At 42.4% G+C, this 20285-nt stretch overlaps 2 pseudogenes; both read left to right on the plus strand.

Moving 5' to 3' along the window:
* The first annotated feature begins 5579 nt into the window (after nucleotides 1–5579).
* LOC132675280 (U1 spliceosomal RNA) lies at nucleotides 5580–5709 on the plus strand (annotated as a pseudogene).
* Nucleotides 5710–15600: 9891 nt separating this feature from the next.
* LOC132691009 (histo-blood group ABO system transferase pseudogene) lies at nucleotides 15601–17386 on the plus strand (annotated as a pseudogene).
* The last annotated feature ends 2899 nt before the right edge of the window (nucleotides 17387–20285 follow it).

A 20285-nucleotide genomic window follows, 5' to 3' on the forward strand; every position in this document is an offset into this window, starting at 1 on the left:
CACTCAACATAGGGGCATCCAAATACATCCAGCAGTTAATAACAAACATAAAGGAACTAATCAATAACAGTATAAGAATGGTAGGGGACTTTAACACCCTACTTACATCAATGGACAGATCATCTAAACAAAAATCAACAAGGAAACAATGGCACTGAATGACCCACTGGACCAGATCGATTTAACAGATATATTCAGAGCATTCCACCCTAAAATAACAAAATCCACATTCTTTTCAAGTACACGTGGAACATTCTCTAGAATAGATCATATATTAGGCCACAAAACAAACCTCAGCAAATTCAAGATAGAATTCATACTATGCATCTTTCCTGACCACAATGCTATGAAGTTAACCACAAGAAAAAAAAAAATCTGGAAAGACCACAAATACATGCAGGTTAAATAACTTGCTACTAAAAAATGAATGGGTCAACCAGGAAATCAAAGAGGAAATTAAAAAGTACATGGAAACAGAGGCACCTGGGTGGCTCAGCCAGTTAAGCGTCCGACTTTAGCTCAGGTCATGATCTCACAGTTCATGTGAATGGGGAGTTCGAGCCCCACGTCAGGCTCTGTGCTGACAGCTCAGAGCTGGAGCCTGCTTTGGATTCTGTGTCTCCCTCTCTCTCTGCCCTTCCCCTGCTCACACTCTGTCTCTCTCTCTCTCTCTCTCTCTCTCTCTCTCAAGAATAAATAAACATTAAAAAAAAGTTTTTTAAAAAAGTACATGGAAACAAAAGAAATGAAAACACAATGGTCCAAAATCTTTAGGATGCAGAAAAAGTGGTTCTAAGACGGCAGTATATAGCAATACCGGCCTACCTTAAGCAAGAAGCAAAAAATATCTCAAAATAAACAACCTAACGTTGCACCAAAAGGAGCTAGAAAAAGAACAAACAAAACCTAAAGTCAGCATAAGGAAGGAAATAATAAAGATCAGAGCAGAAATAAATTATATAGAAATGAAAATAACAATAGAACAGATCAATGAGGGGCGCCTGGGTGGCTCAGTCAGTTGAGCGTCCGACTGCGGCTCAGGTCATGATCTCGCGGTCTGTGAGTTAGAGCCCCGCGTTGGGCTCTGTGCTGACAACTCAGAGCCTGCAGCCTGCTTCAGATTCTGTGTCTCCCTCTCTGCCCCTCCCCGCTCATGCTCTGTCTCTCTCTCTCTTTCTCTCTCTCTGTCAAAAATAAATGAACGTTAAAAATATTTTTTTTAATAAAAAAAGACAGATCAATGAAACCAGGAGCTGATTTGGTTATTTAAAAAAATGAATAAAAATGATAATCCCCTTCCTAGATTTATTAAAAAGAAAAGAGAAAGAACCCAGATAAATAAAATCACAAATGAGAGAGGAGAAATAACAACCAACATCACAGAAATACAATTATAAGAGAATATTATACAAAACTATATGTCAACAAATTGGACAACCTGGAAGAAATGGATAAATTCCTAGAAACATATAAACAACCAAAACTGAAACAGGAAGAAAACCTGAACAGACCAATAACCAGGAAAGAAACTGAACCAGCAATCAAAAACCTCCCAGCAAACAAAAGTCCAGGACCAGATGGCTTCACAGGCGTATTTTATCAAACATTTGAAGAAGAGTTAATACCTGTTCTTCTCAAACCATTCCAAAAAATAGAAGAGGAAGGAGAACTTCCAAATTCATTCTATGATGCCAGCATTACCCTGATTCCAAGACCAGACAGATACAGACTCCACTTGTAAAAGAGAACTGCAGGCCAATATTCCTGATGAACATGGATGCAAAAATTCTCAATCCAAACACTAGGAAACTGAATCCAACAATACATTAAAAGAATCATTCGCCACCTTCACGTGGGATTTATTCCTGGGCTGCAAGGGTGGTTTAATATTCACAAATCAATCAATGTGATACACCACATTAAAAAAAAGAAAAGAACCATATGATCCTTTCAATGGATGCACAAAAAAGCATTTGACAAAATACAACATCCATTCATGATAAAAACCCTCAACAAAGTAGGGTTAGAGGGAACATACCTCAACATGATAAAAGCCATATATGAAAAACCCACAGTTAATATCATCCTCAATGGGGAAAAACACAGTTCCATCCTCTACAGTCAGGAACAAGACAGGGACATTCACTCTCACCACTGTTATTTAACAGTTTATGGGAAGTCCTAGCCATAGCAATTAGACAAAAAAAAACAAACAAACAAACAATAAAAGCCATCCAAATTGGCAAGGAAAAAGTCAAATTTTCACTATTTTGATATGATATGATAATCTATATAGAAAACCTGAAAGACTCCACCAAAAAACTGCTAGAACAGATACACGAATTCAGTAATGTTGCAGGATACAATATCAACGTATAGAAATCTATTGATGAAAAAAATTGAAGATAACACAAAGAAATAGAAAAACATTCCATGTTCATGGATTGGGAGAACAAATATTGTTAAAATGTCTATATTACGCAAAGCAATTTGTACATTTAATGTAATCCCTTATCAAAAATATGAACAGCATTTTTCACAGAGCTAGAATAAACAATTCTTTTTTTCCCATCAATTCTAAAATTTGTTTGGAACCACAAAAGACCCTAAAATAGCTAAAGCAACCTTGAAGAAGAAATGCAAAACCAGAGGCATCATTATTCTGAAGTTCAAGTTATATTACAAAGCTGTAGTGATCATGACAGTATGGTACTGGCACAAAAACAGATACATAGATCAATGGAACAGAATAGAAAACCCAGAAATGAACCCACAACTATATGGTCCATTAATCTTGGACAAGGCAGGAAAGAATATCCAAATGAAAAAAGACAGTCTCCTCAACAAACGGTGTTGGGAAAACAGAACAGCAACATGCAAAAGAATCAGACTGGACCACTTTCTTACATGACACACAAAAATAAATTCGAAATGGATTAAAGACCTAAATGTGAGACAGGAAACCATCAAAATCCTAGAGAAGAACACCTCTTTGACATCGGCCATAACAACTTCTTACTAGATGTATTTCCTGAGGCAAGGGAAACAAAAGCAAAAACAAACTATTGGGACTTAATCAAAATAAAAAGTTTCTGCACAGCAAAGGCAACAATCAACAAAACTAAAAAGTAACCTACAGAATGGGAGAAGATATTTGCAAATAACAAATCTGATAAAGGGCTCGTATCCAAACAAAATATATAAAGATCTTATGAAACTCAACACTCAAAAAAATGAATAATCCAATTAAAAAATGGGCTGAAGACATGAATAGACATTTTTCCAAAGACGACATAATGACACATGAGGCCAACAGACACATGAAGAGAGGCTCAACACCACCCATCATCCAAGGAAACATAAATAAAACCATACTGAAATATCACCTCACACCAGTCAGAATGGCTAAAACAACAGGTGTTGGTGAGGATGTGGAAAAAGGGGAACCCTCATGCACTGTTGGTGGGAATGCAAACTGGTGCAGCCACTTTTCCTTATTGTTTTCTTAATACCATTTTCTTTTCTCTAGCTACTTTACTGTAGGAATACAGTACATAACACATATTACAAAATACATGTTAATCAACTGTTTGCATTATCAGTAAGGCTTCCAGTCAACAGTAGATGAGTCAAAAAATACATTATTTTGCAGATGGGTCTTACAGAGAAAAGATCTCAGGATCCCCCAGGGTTTCCCTACATTTAAAAAGGGCCACTCCTCAGTAATGAGAGATCTGAAAAATAAGCATCATGAGATTAGTGATCCTTCTGAAATGAAAGGAGGAAAGTTCGTTCCCTAATCTTCTAGGTTAGGTTAGGTTCCTTCCAAAGCTTACATCACAGAGCAAAGAGGACATGCAGTAATTCATTTCAGAAGTCCTAGAAATGCTATTCCTGGAGAGCCAATCTCATTGGATCCCCCACTTCTTTCCTCCCCCAGTTTTATGCATAGCCCCACCCCCCATGGTGTGTCAGTGCCCCATCCCCCACATTGTTCAAGGGTCAGACATAATACAAATCCTTCTCAAACTTCCCAAAAAACAAGAGAGGAGGAAACACCTCCACATTCATTTTACAAGGCCAGCATTACCCTGATAAGAAAACCAGACAAGGACACTACAAGAAAAGAAAAACAGGCCAAAACCCTGATGAACATGGATTCAAAAACTCTCATCAAAATATTAGGACAACAAATTCAACAGTACATCATAAGGATTATATACCATGATCAAGTGAGATTTATTCCATGGATTCAAGAATGATTTGGGGCGCCTGGGTGGCTCAGTCAGTTGAGCGTCCGACTTCGGCTCAGGTCATGATCTCGCGGTCCGTGAGTTCAAGCCCCGTGTCGGGCCCTGTGCTGACAGCTTGGAGCCTGGAGCCTGTTTCGGATTCCGTGTCTCCCTCTCTCTCTGACCCTCCCCCGTTCATGCTCTGTCTCTCTCTGTCTCAAAAATTAAATAAACGTTAAAAAAAATCTTTTTTAAAAAAAGAATGATTCAACGTGGGGTGCCTGGATGGGTCAACTGGTTAAGCATCCAACTTTTGGTTTCTGCTCAGGTCATGATCTCATGGTTTGTGAGTTTAAGCCCCACATCTGGCTTGGCATGATCAGTGTGGAACCTCCTTGGGATTCTCTCTCTCCTTCTTTCCCTGCCCCTCCCCCACTTGTTTGCATGCTCTCTCACTCTCAAAATACTTAAAAAAAAAAAAAAGAATGATTCAACATCCACAAATTAATCAATGTGATACACCATATTAACAAAATGAAGGATAAAAATCATAAATCATCTCAATAGATGTAGAAAAAACATTTGAAAATATTTAACATCCTTTTGTGACAAAATTCTCAACCAACTGGGTACAGAGGAATGTACCTCAACATTATAAAGGCCACGTATGATAAGACCACAAGTAACATTACACTGCATGGTGAAAAGCTAAAAGCTTTTCCTGTAAGATCAGAAACAAGTCAAGGATGCCGATTGTCTCCACTTTATTCAACATAGTAGAAGGTCCTAGATCAATCATTAGATAAAAAATAGAAATGAAAGACACCTAAATAAGAAAGGAAGGAATAAAATTTTCTCTATTTACAGATGACATATTAAATACAGAAAAGAGTCCATCAAAAAACCATTAAAATAAATTCAGTAATGTTGCAGAACATAAAATCAATATATAAAAATTGGCTGCATTTTTATAGACTAACAAAAAGAGTAATTATGAAAAATCCCATTCACAAAAGCATCACAAAGACTAAAATATTTAGGAATAAATTTAACCAAGAAGGTAAAAGATCTATATGCTGAAAACTACACAAAATTGATGAACGAAACTGAAGAAGTCACAAATAAGTGATATTATGTGCTTATGTGCTTAATAGGATACTATGTGCTTATAGAGTGGAATAATTAATGTCATGAAAATGTCTGTATTACCCAATGTGATTTACAAATTCAGCGCAATTCCTATCAAAATTCCAATGGCATTTTTCACAGAAAAAAAAAATCCTAAAATTTGTACAGAATCACAAAAGACCCCAAACAGTCAAGGCAATCTTGAGGAATAACAAAGCTGTACTTACCTGGCAGGAGAGATACCATGATCATGAAGGTGGTTTTCCTGGGGCAAGGCTTATCCATTGCACTCTGAATGTACTGATCTCTGTGATTTTCCCAAATGTGGGAAATGAAACAGACTCTTAACTATAGAAAACAAACTGATGGTTACTAGAGGGGAGGTGAGCAGGGGTATGGGTTAAATAGGTGATGGGTATTAAGGAGGGCACTTGTAATGAACACTGGGTGTTGTATGTGAGTGATGAATCACTAAATTCTACACCTGAAACGAATATCACACTGTATTTTAATTAACTGGAATTCAAATAAAAACTTGGAGGGGCACCTGGGTGGCTCAGTCAGTTAAGCTTCTGACTTCAGCTCAGGTCACTATCTCACAGTCCATGAGTTCGAGCCCACATTGGGCTGTGTACTGACAGCTCAGGGCCTGGAGCCTACTTTGAGTTCTGTGTCTCCCTCTCTCTTCACCCCTCCCCTGCTCTCTCTCTCTCTCTCTCACTCTCTCTCTCTCTCAAAAATAAATAAACATTAAAGGGCACCTGGGTGGCTCAGTTGGTTAAGCCTCCAACTTCGGCTCAGGTCGTGATTTCATGATTCGTGAGTTTGAGCCCTGCATCAGGCTCTGTGCTGACAGCTCAGAGCCTGAAGTCTGCTTCAGATTCTGTGTCTCCCTCTTTCTCTGCATCTCCCCTGCTCACACTGTCTCTGTCTCAAAAATAAAAATAAACATTAAAAAAAATTTTTAATAAAAATAAAAACTTGGAAAAAAAAGAAATAAACACTTCCTAATTTCAAACTATATTATGAAGCCATGGTAATCAAAACAGTATGGTATTGGCATAAAAGAAGACACAGAGACCAATGTAATAGAATAAAGAGCCCAGAAATAAACCCATTCATACATGGTCAATTAATTTACAACAAAGGGGCCAAGAATATACAATGGAGAAAGGATATTCTCTTCAATAAATGGTTCTAGGATAAGCAGAAAACTACATGCAAAAGAATGAAACTAGACCCCTCTATTACACCATGCACAAAAATCAATTCAAAATGCATTAAAGATTTGACTATAAGACTTGAAAACATAAAACTCCTGGAAAACATAGGGGGTAAGCTCCTTGACATCAGTCTAGGCAATAATTTTTTTTTTAATTTTTTTTCAACGTTTTTTATTTATTTTTGGGACAGAGAGAAACAGAGCATGAACGGGGGAGGGGCAGAGAGAGAGGGAGACACAGAATCGGAAACAGGCTCCAGGCTCCGAGCCATCAGCCCAGAGCCTGACGCGGGGCTCGAACTCACGGACCGTGAGATCGTGACCTGGCTGAAGTCGGACGCTTAACTGACTGCGCCACCCAGGCGCCCCTAGGCAATAATTTTTGTATTTGACATCAAAAGCAAAAGCAGCAGGGGCACCTGGGTGGCGCAGTCGATTAAGCCCCTGACTCTTGATCTTGGCTCAGGTCATGATCTCACAGTTGGTGAGTTCAAGTCCCACATCAGGCTCTGTGCTGACAGTACAGCACCTAGCTTGGGATTCTGTCTCTTCTTCTCTCTGCCCCTCCCCCACTTGTGTTTTTTTCCCTCTCTCTCTCTCCTCTCAAAATTAAAAAAAATAAAATAACTTAAAAAAATAAAAAATCAAAGGCAGCAAAAAGTAAAATAAACGAGTGGAACTACATCAAACAAACACTCTGTACAGCAAAGGAAATCATCAATAAAATGAAAAGGCCAAATGGGAGAAAATATTTGCAAACTTGTAACAGGTAAGAGGTTAATATCCAAAATATATAAAGAGCCCAAAATATAAAGAATATATAACTATATACACAACTCAATAGTACAAAAACCAAACAATTCAATTAAAAAATGGGCAGAAGGTCTGAATAGGTATTTTTCAAAGGATGATGTATAGATGGCCAAAAGGTACACAAAAAGGTACAAAGTCAGTAATCATCAGGAGAATGCAAATCAAAATCACAATGAGATATCACTTCACACCTGTCAGAATGACTGTCATCAAAAAGATAAGAGATTAACAAGTATTGGTGAGAATGTGGAGAAAAGGGAATCTTTGTGCACTGCTGGTGGGTGTTTAAGTTGGTGTAGCCACTATGCAAAACATTATAGAGATTCCTCAAAAATTATAAACAGAACTACCATTTCTGGGTATATATCTAAAGAAAATACAAATAGGATCTTGAAGAGCCATTTCTACTCTCATGTTCACTGCAGCATTATTCACAATTGCCACAATGTAGAAACAACCTAAGTGTCCATCAATGGATGAAGAGATGAAGATGTGAATATATATACAGGAATTCTAAATATGTATTTAATTCAATATATTTAATTCAGCAGTAAGTAAGAAGAAAATCTTGCCATTTGCCACAATGTGGATTTCACCTTGAGGACATTGTGCTAAATGAAACATGTCAGGCAAAGAAAGATAAATACTGTATGATATCACTTATATGTAGAATCTAAAAAAGTCAAACTCATGGAAACAGAGAAAAGAATGGTGGCTTTCCCGGGGCTTGGGGGTGGGAGAAATGGAGATGAAGAGATGTTGGTCAAAAAGTAAAAACTTTCCATTAGAAGATGAATTAGTTCTGGCAATCTAATGTACAGCACGGTGGTTATAGTTAATAATACTATATTATATACTTGGCAGTTACTAAGACAGCTCTTAAATGTTCTCACCTCAAAAAAAGAAATGGTAACTTATGTGATGAGTTGGAGGTTTTGGCTCACGCTATGTTGGCAATCATGTTGCAATATATAAGTACCAATTCAACAGGTCGCACACTTTAAGCTGACAAAATAGTATACGTCAATGATATCTCAATCAAGTTGAAAAGAAGATAAAATTCAATTAGTTTTCATAGTAAAAAAGGCTGCACCTTGTATGGTTCCAATGGTCTAACATTCAGGAAAAGGCAAAATTGTGGAGATAGTTGAAAAAAAAAAAGTGGTTTCCAGGGTTTGGAGGAGGAATAAATTAGCAAAGCACAGATTTTGAGAACAGTTAAATATTCTGTATAATAATATAATACAATGCAGTCGGGCTCTGTGCTTACAGCGTGGAACCTATTTGGGATTTCTCTCTCCCTCTTTCTCTCTCTCAAAAATAAATAAATAAATGAATAAACAAACAAACAAACAAACATTAAAAAGGGGGGTTCACACCCAGGACATATAAAGAATTATAACTCAACAACAACAACAACAACAACAACAAAACAAGGCAACTAAAAAATAGGCAAAAGTCTTGAATAAACACTTCTCCAAGAAGATATGCAAATGGCCAGTAAGCACATGAAAAGATGTTCAACATTAGGGAATTGCAAATCAAAAACACAGTGAAAAATACTACTTCACTACCCTTAGGACAGCTACTACCAAAAACAGAAAATAAAAATTTTGGATAAAGAACATGTGGTGTCTATATATATATATATATATATATATATATACACACACACACACACACACACACACACACACACACACACACATATATAGGAATATTATATATATATAATATATTATATATATATAATGGAATGTTATTCAGCCATAAAAAAGAATGAAATGTTGCCATCTGCAATGATGTGGGTGGAGCTAGAGAGCATTATGCTAAGTGAAATTAGTCAGTTAGAGAAGGACAAATACCATATGATTTTACTCACAGGTGGGACTTAAGAAGCAAATCAAATGAGAAAGGGGGGAAAAAGAGAGAAGCAAACCAAGAAATAGACTCTTAACTACAGAGAACAAACTGATGGTTATGAGAAAGGACATGGGTGGAGACAGATAAATAGGTGGCGGGGATTAAGGGGACACATGTGACGAGCACCAAGGGTTGTATGGAAGAGCTGAATCACTGAATTCTAACCCTGAAACTACTATTACACTGCGTGTTAACTACCAGGAATTTATTTTTTTAAGGCTATTTATTTATTTTTGAGAGAGAGAGACAGCACGAGCAGGGGAGGGGCAGAGAAAGAGAGGGAGAAGGAGAGAATCCCAAGCAGACTCCGCACTGTCAGCACAGAGCCTGATGCGGGACTCAAACTTGTGAACCGTGAGATCATAACCCAAGCCGTCATCAAGAGTCAGACCCTTAACCGACCGAGCCCCCCGGGCGCCCCCACTAACTGGAATTTAAATAAAAACTTAAAAAAAAAAATTTGGTGAGGACATGGAGGAACTGCAAGCCTTGTATAATGCTGGCGGGAATGTAAAACGGGACAGAACTATGAAAAGTAGTATGGTACCTCCCCCTCCCCCCAAATTGAAAATATAATTACCATCATGATCCAGAAATTCCACTTCCGGGTACTAACCCAAAGAAGTAGGGACTTGGAAGTTATTTGTACACCCATGTTCATAGTAGCATTATTCGCAATAGCCAAAAGGTGCAAGTGAGCCAAGTGCCTGCTGAGGGATGACAGGATTAGCAAAATGTGGCTTATATATTCAGCCTTAAAATGCGAGGAAATTCTGCCACGTTTCAACATGGATGAAACTTGAAGACATTATGCTAAGTGTAATGCCAGTGATAAAAGGACGAATACTGTATGATTCCACTTATATGAGGTAACTAGAGAGCAGTTGAATTCATAGAGACGGAAAGTGGACTGGTGCTTGTCAGGGGCAGGGGATAAAGGGGATGGGGAGTTATTGTTTAATGGGTAGAGTTTCAGTTTGGGAAGATGAAAAAAGTTCTGGAGATGGATGGTGGTGATGGTTACATTTATGTTAATACACTTAATGTCAATGAATTGTCTCTTAAAAATAGAGTGCAAACTTTGTGTTCTGAATATTTTACTACAATGAATAAAACGATGCCTGAAGCCTCAAGTGTCTCCCATACCTGAATGTTTGCACAGTAACAAAACGGATGCACAGACCAAGAGTGAAAACATAAAGTTTGCTTTTTTTTTGAATCAGAGGGTAATTGGGGAAGTGTTCTGGGTAAGGATGAAGGATTTCTGGGCATTCCTCAGGTGACCTCAAAAAGAATTCTGTTGAATAATAAGTTTATCCTTCTTTTATACTTTGAAAAGAAAAAAGACATCAAAGAGAATCTTCCGGCTAAGATAACGGCAAACCCAATGCCAATGTGCATTTGCCAATGCCAATCTTCATCACAAGACCTGGCACGAGTACTGTGTATAACTGGGGTAATGGATCTAGGATTTTTCTCTTCTGAGGGACATATCTCAATTCTGTTGCCTCTGTAATGGGAGGCACCCAGAGTTTTTTCCGTGTATTCTCTCTCTGCTCGGGTCGTAGGCCCTGAGCAAGTGGCTAGTGCATCCTTCTGCCTGGAATCCCAAGGATTCCCGTGGGCTGAGGCAAGGAGGGTGCCATAAGAACATGTTGCCAGGACAGTTTGGGCATCTACAATGCATGGCCCCTAGATAAATAAAAGAGAAGAGAAAACCTCTCTACCCAACCAAGGTTCCCTCGGAAGATCAACAGCCATGCCCTGCCCCCACCCTTCACCCCCACTCTTCACTGGCCTTCTATTTGGTTGCCTTCCCTTCCTGCTTAAGAAGCTGTACCTGGTTCACTATGTTAGTTGTGTTCTTGCCAAAGCAGATTCTGAGACAAAGTTCTGGGGACAGGATGTTTATTTGGGGTGTGATTTCAGGGTGAACAGGTATGAAACTGGGAGGGGGAAAAGCCGCCGCTATTAGCAACTAGGTCTCAAACCTGCGGCCAGCCCTCTCAGAGACAGTATGCGACGTATCTCAGAATTGATCCGCTAGAGATCAAGGAGGTGTGTATTTTTTTAAAGGCTGCTCTATGGATATTAAGTACCCCTGCACTTTCAGAGTGAGCCTGACAATGGCCCGCCAAGCTCCCACGTGGCGGAGAAAGCTGCCAAGCAGTAAGAAGACATACAAGTATTTGAGGAGGCACCATGTCTGCTGGGGGGCGGGGGAGGCTGTCCACTATCGCTGCACGTGAACTCGGGCAGGTGAAAATGGGGGGGGGGGGCTTCATGATTAATGGAGGAAATGACATGTCAGCAGCAGACATGAAAAGACAAATTGTGGCTTTCACCTCCAAATCCTAAATTTTGGTATCAGAGATTTAGAAGGATGTCCTGTCATGACAATTTCCCCAACACCAGATTAGATAAAGATTCTGTAGTTTGGAAGAGGGAAGTGAGAGGGGAGGCAGCACATGGAAGCACCCGTGCTACTGACGCCTAGTAGTCCTCAGGCAGTTCTGTGGAAGTTGGGCAACAGCCAAGATATTGTCTGTGTTGTGAGAACAAACTACCCTTCATCATCTCTCCTCGTCTTTAGACAAGGCACCCATCATACCTGTACGCTCATCTATAGGTGAGAGTACTTATCTGAGACCTTGCACCCGTCCAACTCATCTGGATGGCTAGCACCGTTCCAGTAAGCCCCCGGAATGGGTGAGCAGTGGAACCTAACTCCTGGTTCACATGCAGTTGGCTGGAGTGTAGATTCTCTGCCCACAACCTCCCTGTGTCACCTTCTTTCCCCTTAGCTTCCACAGAGACAGAGGCTCGTACCCCATTTTAGAAGCAGCCTCTACCCGTGATGTGGAGTGGTGTTGAGGGGTGAAGGCAGCCCCAGGGCCACATCTCATCCCGAGCAAGGTGGCCTTCCATTGCCACCAACAGAGCACACATCACAAGAAGATGAGTGACTGCCAGTGTATCCAGTTTAGGGAGGATCCCATAGGCTCCTTGCCACGAGGATCATAGGAACACTCATCCTGAGAAGGTCCCGGTGGTGAAGGCCTCGCAGGCTCTTCCCTCAGGCAGCTCTCAGTGGGCCATCACTGAACTAGGCGAGAGTGGGGCAGTTAGACATGAGAGAGCTCCAGAATCACGCCTACGGAGCAGAGCCACAGGAGGAGTTCTGAAGCCCTGGGACCCAGGAACCCAGCTCTGTATATAAGACCCACTTTGTAGTAAGAGTATGTGGAGGCACTCAGTCCACCACAGAAAAAAAACTGAAATGTAAGAGGCGGTTTCTTGGTCCTGGCCAGGCTCAGCACTTATCCTGCAACCAAGAACCGCATCTTTGTTCTTTTTCTCCGTGTCAGTTGCTTGGGACACAGGAGCCCCTTCGTACCAACGATTTTACTTTCCACTCACCACAGCCATGGAAATGGGAGGTACTTTTTCCCACTTTTTAGATGTATATCAGAGGCCCAGAGGACTGTAATATATGCAGACACAAGTGAGCTCACCGAGCCTGTCTCTCCAACAGGGGGCGGTAGGAGCAGATTCTGCTCCTCAGGAGCCATCAACATTTCTTCACACACTTTCTCTCTCTGAGCCTCCGTTTCCTCACTTGTAAGACTGTGAGGATTACTCCCATTTCTCAAGGTGGCTGAGAGGCTGAACTTTGGTAGATAATGCATGTGACCTGTGGGTCCTGGTCCACAGAAGTGCTCAGACACTCTAGCTGCTGTGATTGCCGTCTTCCCCAGCTTCCCAACCCTATAACAAGTTCAGTTGAGGAACCGCATCCTGAGGGCATCCACATCCAGCCCCAGCCAGAAGTCACAGGTGTGGTCCGTGCAGTATCCCCCCAAAGAGCCCAACCTCTAGCCCAGGGGGTAAGCACTTGCCGGCAGAGTTGCAAGGCTTTATGGGAATCCTCCAGTCAGACATCTGGACGTGGCGGGTTGCTGAGACTACCTATATCAGGCAAATGGCTTCTTTAGGGCTCCCGGCCAGGATGGCTCCAGTAACACAAAGGACATGAGTACGCTGCATCCTAAAAAGAAAAGGTCCTACAACCCGATGAGGCCTCAAGGAGAAAGAGACACCAAGTTGCACGGCAAAATCATTGGACACTTACGGAAAGGGGCCTGACACCTTGTTTGGAGCGTGGCTTTTGGATCTGAGCAAGTAAAGGTGGATTCCTCTCAATCTCGTGCATAAGAGTATCCAAAGGTATGCCTGAAAAGCTCTCTTAAGGCTCCCTCCAATATAGCAAAAAGAGGAGGAAGGGGTAACTCGTCCCATCTGGAGGGATAGGAGTGGGTATTCTGGGGCAGGACAGAATGAAGTTGCTGAGGAGGTCTTGCCAGTATTCCAGATGAGTCTATGGGACTCATCTGGGAGAGGATGGGGGCTGCAATGAACCTGCAGCAATTTATTGTTCCAGGTCAGCTTCCTCCTGCTGTTTTTCCAGGGACTAGCAGCTTGAAGCAGGGCCCTGTCCCCATCGGGTATGACAGCAATTGAGAGAGGATATGTTCTAGTCCTTGTCTTGGTGTGTAACAGGTCTAGGGAGCAGGGGGCCCTTTGGAGAATGTGTCCTGGCATGTAAGCCACAGAATAACCCCCTGGATTCTACAGAAAGAGGTAAAATGAGGATATTAGGGAAGCATGGACAAAGGGTTGGGGGTGCTAGGATAAAGTCTGGACAGTGTAAGTGGCCAGTGGCAGTGGTGACAGTCTAAAGAGGATCCAGGCACTTGTGTTGCTGAGGCTGGAGTCAGGAAGGCCAGAGCCCAGGGCCTGACACACTGGCCACGTGGTGCCATGGAGACAGGCGAGCCTGGAGGTTCTCGGGCTAGTGGCCTGGCATTGCCGAGCAGTCAGGGCTTGCCCGAGTGGTCAGAGGCTACGCTGGTCTCTTTCTCGTCTTTTCCTACATCGCCAGTGTCTGCCCCGTCCCTTCTACCTCTTTATTCTGTGAGGTTCTTGAATCTCCAAGGTTCCCAGGGAAATGCCATGGTGAGCAGGGCAATGGGTTGAGCCTGCCCTGGGAGGAGCAGAGTCCCCAGATAGGCACCAGAGCCACAGACACATACGGCTAGACCCACCAGCATGTCAAGCACATGCTCCTTATCCTCTGGTGCCATTTTTTCCTCAAAGCAGTGTTTCAGTTTTCTGGCATTTGCAACATCACAGGGTTGTCTTGATATTTTTCCACTACATTAGCATCATTGACTAGGGGTGACAATCAGGATTACACAAACATTCTTGGGGCGCCTGGCTGGCTTAGTCAGTAGAGCATCTAACTCTTGATCTCGGGGTTGTGAGTTCAGGCCCCACGTTGGGTACAGAGATTACTTGAAAATAAAATCTTTTTAAAAAAGATTACACAAACGTTCTTATGCACAGCTAGGCAAATGTCACTATCTGGACCACAAGGGCGAAGTGTCAGACCCTTAAGACACTCACCAAAAGTCACTCATTCCTTCCTCCTAACATGCTCAGAACTACCCTAAGAAGATTTCAGAACGCCTGGGAAAACCATGTCTTCAGCCACCTACTTCTGTGGGAGGCAGAAACAAGGTGTCGCAGAGCAACACAAGAACGCCAGCCAGCTTCAGGGTGCAGATGGCAAGTGCTCCCTACCCGCCATGGGACTCTTTTATACCAACTGTTAGTCCCACAGTGCGCTGCAGAAGTCTGTGCCAGACGTTTTATTTTCCAAGAGACATAAGCTTGGAACTCCTAGGACCACAGAGGGGGATACAGGTGTGGGCAGAGTACAATAAGCCCTGAGTCTAAAATCGCCCTGGATCAAGTTCCCTTCTCCACCTTGAGGGCCCTGCCTAGGGTCAACGGACATGACAAGCATAAGGGGGAAAACCAACGAACGTGATGGGGGAAAGAGCCCGGAAAAAGGAAACTGCAAAGTCTACACAGGCAAGGCAGAGAATCAGAGTACAGGGTGGCCAAGAACCCAGTCCTGGAGTCTGGCTGCTTAGTTGACACTTGCCAGCTGGCCATGCGGTCATGGGCTGTTCACCCATCTCTCGGAGCGTGTCTCTCCACTTAGACCTTGAGGGTAGTGTACCATCCAGCCCCTGGCCTTGATTTGAGGAGTCGGCAACATAATGCCCATAAGGTTTAGCAGCCTAATCCTGACCACAGTATAAGGCCTGGAATCTGCAGAGTAAGGGCTCAGTGGAATTTTAAGTGATTATTAGAGGAATAAAGGAAAACAATCCTTGATCTGTAGATCCTCTCTCTTGCAGCATGGTTACCAAATCAGGCCTCTTGAATGATGGCCCACATGAGCCTGCCTGGATGTGAACTTGAAGACATTCTGTTCTCAATTTTATTGACTTGCAGGAAATTTTGTGCTTATGTAAAGACCTCACAGCCAGTAAGTGTCAAGGGAAGGCTGGAGCACAAGCCCTCTACCCTCCTGTTCAGGCTCTCTGGTGGCTACTGCCCTGCCCTGCTTTCATCACAATCTCTGCCTTTTACCTGCTCAGTGGCCTCCATGAGCCAGTTTCAGGAGTCTGGACTGCCCTCCTACATGCTGGCCCGGAGGTTCTAGTGGCCCATTGACTGAGTCCTGCTACCTGGTTATCTGATACAACCTCAAATCAGAACTGAATTTATCAATGTTCTGCCAGTCTAGGAATCTTACTTAGCTCGGTGACCCTGAACTCCCAGCTTCCAGGGGCCCTTTGCATGGAGGTGGGATCTCAGGAGAAGCAGAGGGCATGAGCACCTCATAGTCAATGCGCTCCACCTCACTCTGCCCAGGGGAGGCTGCTGTGAGTGGAGCCTTGAGGAGGTGCAGGTCCTTAGCAGCATCCAGGAGACTTAGGGTGCAATATTGAAAGTGGGGTCATGGCTCAGCTGCTGAGGATATTCTCAGAGGACGTAAAATGTTACTCGCCTCATTGAGTGAGCTTCCTTCTTTTAATAGCTCTTGCCTTGGCCTTCTTTGGCTGCTACTACCTGAATCCAAGAAACCAGATGCTAGGAAGCAGCTCAGCTGGGACAAGAAAGGTTATTAGCAAAATCCATGGCCTGGAAAGTATAAAATCATCAAAGATGACGTATCTCCAGCCAGATGTTCTGACACCCTCTGGGAAAATGTCCTTGTCATGACCCCTCGGCTGGCTCCCATCCTCTGGGAGGGGACTTTCAAAACTGACATCCTGAATGAGCAGTTCCGGCTCCAGAATGCCACCATTGGATTCATCACGTTTCCTGCTAAAAGACCCAAAACCCACCTGAAGATATTGCTGGAACTGCAGAGATGTACTTCATGGCGGGACACAGGGTGAACTACTACGTCTTCACTGACCGGCCAGACCACGTTCCTCACATTAACATCCAAAAAGGAAGGCAGACAATCATCCTCAAGGTCCAGAGCCATGCCTGCTGGGAGGACATCTCCACTCACCGCACGGAGATAATTTTCCCCAGCAGCGCTTCCACCAGGAAGCGGATTACCTTGTGTGTGTGGATGCGGACATGAAGCTCAGCGACCACACGGGCGTGGAGATCCTCTCCTCCTTGTTCCGCACCCTGCATCCTGGCTACCGTGGGCTCAGTCGGACCCACTTCCCCTATGAACGTTGGCCTCAGTCACAAGCCCATGTTCCTGAAGATGAGGGGGACTTTCATTACACAGGGGCCTTTTGGGGGAGGGGGGTCAGTGCCAGAGGTTTACAGGCTCAGCAAGGCCCGCCACGAGGCACAAATGGCCAACCAAGCCAACCACATCAAGGCTGAGAGACATGTGAGAGCCACCGGAACGAGTATCTGCTTTACCACAAACCCTCCAAGGTCCTGAGTACCTGTGGAATCACAACATGCTGCAGAATACCTGGGATCAGCAGGTAGTAAACTTGTCTTCCAACATAAAGTGCATTGGATTTGTGACTATGGAAGAAGCACCAGGAAATCAAGACTTATCAAAGGAAGCTTCTAGAAAGGACTGAGGTGATGGTAAGGCAGCCCTCATCTTCTTCCTGGCATTAAATTAAAACCAGTTTTACCCAGAAACGGTATAACCCCTCTTCCTTTTCCTGTCTGGTTGAGAAAAATTGCTAATGCCTCCCACCATCTCCCCAAATGTAGGCACTCCTTGTACTGTCCTCCCCTACCACCATACACCAAACACACACTCTTAGGCAGGCCTGATTCCAGAATTCAAGCATCGTTCCTGAGTTGCCATCAACTTTAAATTCTCACTGTGTGCTCCCAATGCTTTTCAGGATGGAGGAGGTGGGTGGTCTCACCTTGTCCTAACATATCAGGGATCGGAGATAAGATCTTTTCCAAAACAAGGAAGAAGTTCCTAGACACAAAGTCTCCTGTCTCTTGTGGCACAAAGTCACACACGGGCCTGCTCTGGCCTTGGCCAAGCAGATGCCCACAAGCCTTCCATTTAGTTTCCTTGTTAAAACTAAAAGAAGAAAGTGACACCAAAAAAGACATCCTTTCCCGGTGCTTGGCTTCTTGTCTATCCCCAAACACTGCCAGCTGTCCACTGAGAGACAAATAGATCTCTCTGCCTCCCCTTCCCCTGCTGACTGCTTCTGTGTCAGTTTCAATTTACTAGTGATTTGCCAGTGTCCTCTTAGCTGAAGTAAACCTATGTGTAGATGATAATAGGAAGTTTGTAATTTTCATGAGAACCTGTTGTTTTTACTTTAAAGTGATATTGGTGTCCTTCAACAAGGCTCTTATGTGTCATGAAATCTGGCATCCCCCTTGGTCCTGCTTCTCCCCTCATACACAAAGGGCAGAGGCAAGTTGCACAGGAGCAACATTTATTTCTCTTCTGTTGGCAGCAAACTTTACTAATTTCAGGGCCCTTTCCAACTGTTAAAGGCTCTGATTCTCAAGTTGTATGTTTTTCTGTGTCAACACTGATCAACTTATTTCTACACAAGAATAATTCAGGAAAAATGTTTTCCTCTCAGTGCAAGATGAAAAAAATTTTTTTAAGTTTGTTTATTTTTGAGAGAGAGCATGAGCAGGGGAGGGAGAGAGAGAGAGAGAGAGAGAGAGAGAGAGACAGAGACAGAGACAGAGAATCTCAAGCAGAATCCGCACTATCAGCGGGGAGCCTGACACGGGGCTCAAACTCAGGAGCCACAAGATCATGCCCTGAGCCGAAATCACGAGTTGGATGCTTAACTGACTGAGCCACCCAGGTGCCCCAAGATGAAAATATTCTCATAGGATCACAGAAGCCTGACTGTCAGCTGTGGCTGCAGAGCAGGTCCTGCAGTCCAGGTCTTCCCTTCCTGGTCCACGGTCTACCCTGAACTCCAGAGTGAGAGAGTGTCCCAGAACTGGCCTCTCCATCCTTTCAGACCTCTGTCCAGCCAGAGGCCTCAAGGGGCACTTCTCGGCCCTTCCACCTAGCTGAAAATGAAACACAGTCTAATTTCTGGTTTCCTACATTTTTTTAAATACACTTTTCTCATATATAGATATAGATATAGATATAGATATAGATATAGATATAGATATAGATGTGTGTGTGTGTGTATATATATATATATATATATATATATATATATAATATAATTTATTGTCAAATTGGTTTCCATATGACAACCAGTGCTCATCCCAACAGGTGCCCTCCTCAATGCCCATCACCCACTTGACTTTTTTTTTTAAAGCAGTTCTTGATTTACAAAAAAAAAAAAAAAAAAAAAAGTGACAGAACATGGGATTTTCCATAGCCAACTCCCCTTCTCCCTCTCTATACCATTTCTCTTATAATTAATCCTTTGCATTAGTATATTTGTTACAAATGAGAAGCCAATGCGAATATATTATCATTAATTAACTTCCACAATTTCCGCTAGGTTTCATTCTTTGTATATTCTCTAGCTTTTGACAAATGTATAATGACATGTATTCACCATTATAGTATCATACAGGATAGTTTTACCTGCCCTAAAAATCCTCCGTGCTCCACCTGTGTATTCATCCCTCCCTCCCTCTTTCTGATCCCATGGCAAACACTGATCTTTTTACTGTCTCCATGGTTTTCCTTTCTAGAATGTCATGTAGCGGGAACCATACAGTGTGCAGCTTTTTAGATTGGCTTCCTTCACTTAGCAATATCCATTAAGGGTTTCTTCCATGTCTTTTAGTAGCTTGGTAGCTCATTTCTTTTTATCACTGAATAATATTCCATGTTATAGTTGTATCAGTTTGTTTTTCCACTCATCTACTGAAGGGCATCTTTCTTGCTTCCAGGTTTGGGAAATTATTCGTGGGAAGTATTGTATGGGGACATATGTTTCAACTCATTTGGGTAAATATCAGCTGGATCGGATGGTAATAGTGTATTTAGTTTTGTAAAAAAAACTGCCAAACAGTCTCCAGAGTGACTGTACTGTTTTGCATTCCCAACAACAATGAAGGATTCCTCTTGTTCCACACACTTCCTTTGTTTGGTGTTTCTGTTTTGAATATTGGCCATTCTAATTGTTGTGTAGTGGTATCTCATTGTTTTTTAATTTGTAATTTCTTAATAACACGTGAAGTTGAGTATCTTTTCAGAGGTTATTTGCATCTGTATATATTCTCTGGGACCATGTCTATTCTGACCTATTATACCCTTTTTAATTGAGTTTTTCGTGTTATTATTGTTGGGTTTTAAGAAATTTCCATATTTTTGATACCAGTCCTTTATCATATGTGTTTTGCAAAGATTTTTCTCCCAGTCTGTGGCTTGTCTTCCCATTCTTTTAACACCATGTTTTGCAAATCCTGAGTTTTCAATTTGAATAAAGTTTAAATAATGTTTTCTTTCACAAACTGTGCATTTGATGTTATGTCTAAAAAGTCATCACCAGGGGCACCTGGGTGGCCCAGTCGGTTAAACGTCCAACTTCAGCTCAGGTCATGATCTGCGGTTTGTGAGTTCGAGCCCCAGGTCGGGCTCTGTGCTGACAGCTCGG

The sequence above is a fragment of the Panthera onca genome, chromosome E2 (assembly GCF_046562875.1).
Source record: "Panthera onca isolate mPanOnc1 chromosome E2, mPanOnc1 haplotype 2, whole genome shotgun sequence".
NCBI classification, from domain to species: domain Eukaryota; kingdom Metazoa; phylum Chordata; class Mammalia; order Carnivora; family Felidae; genus Panthera; species Panthera onca.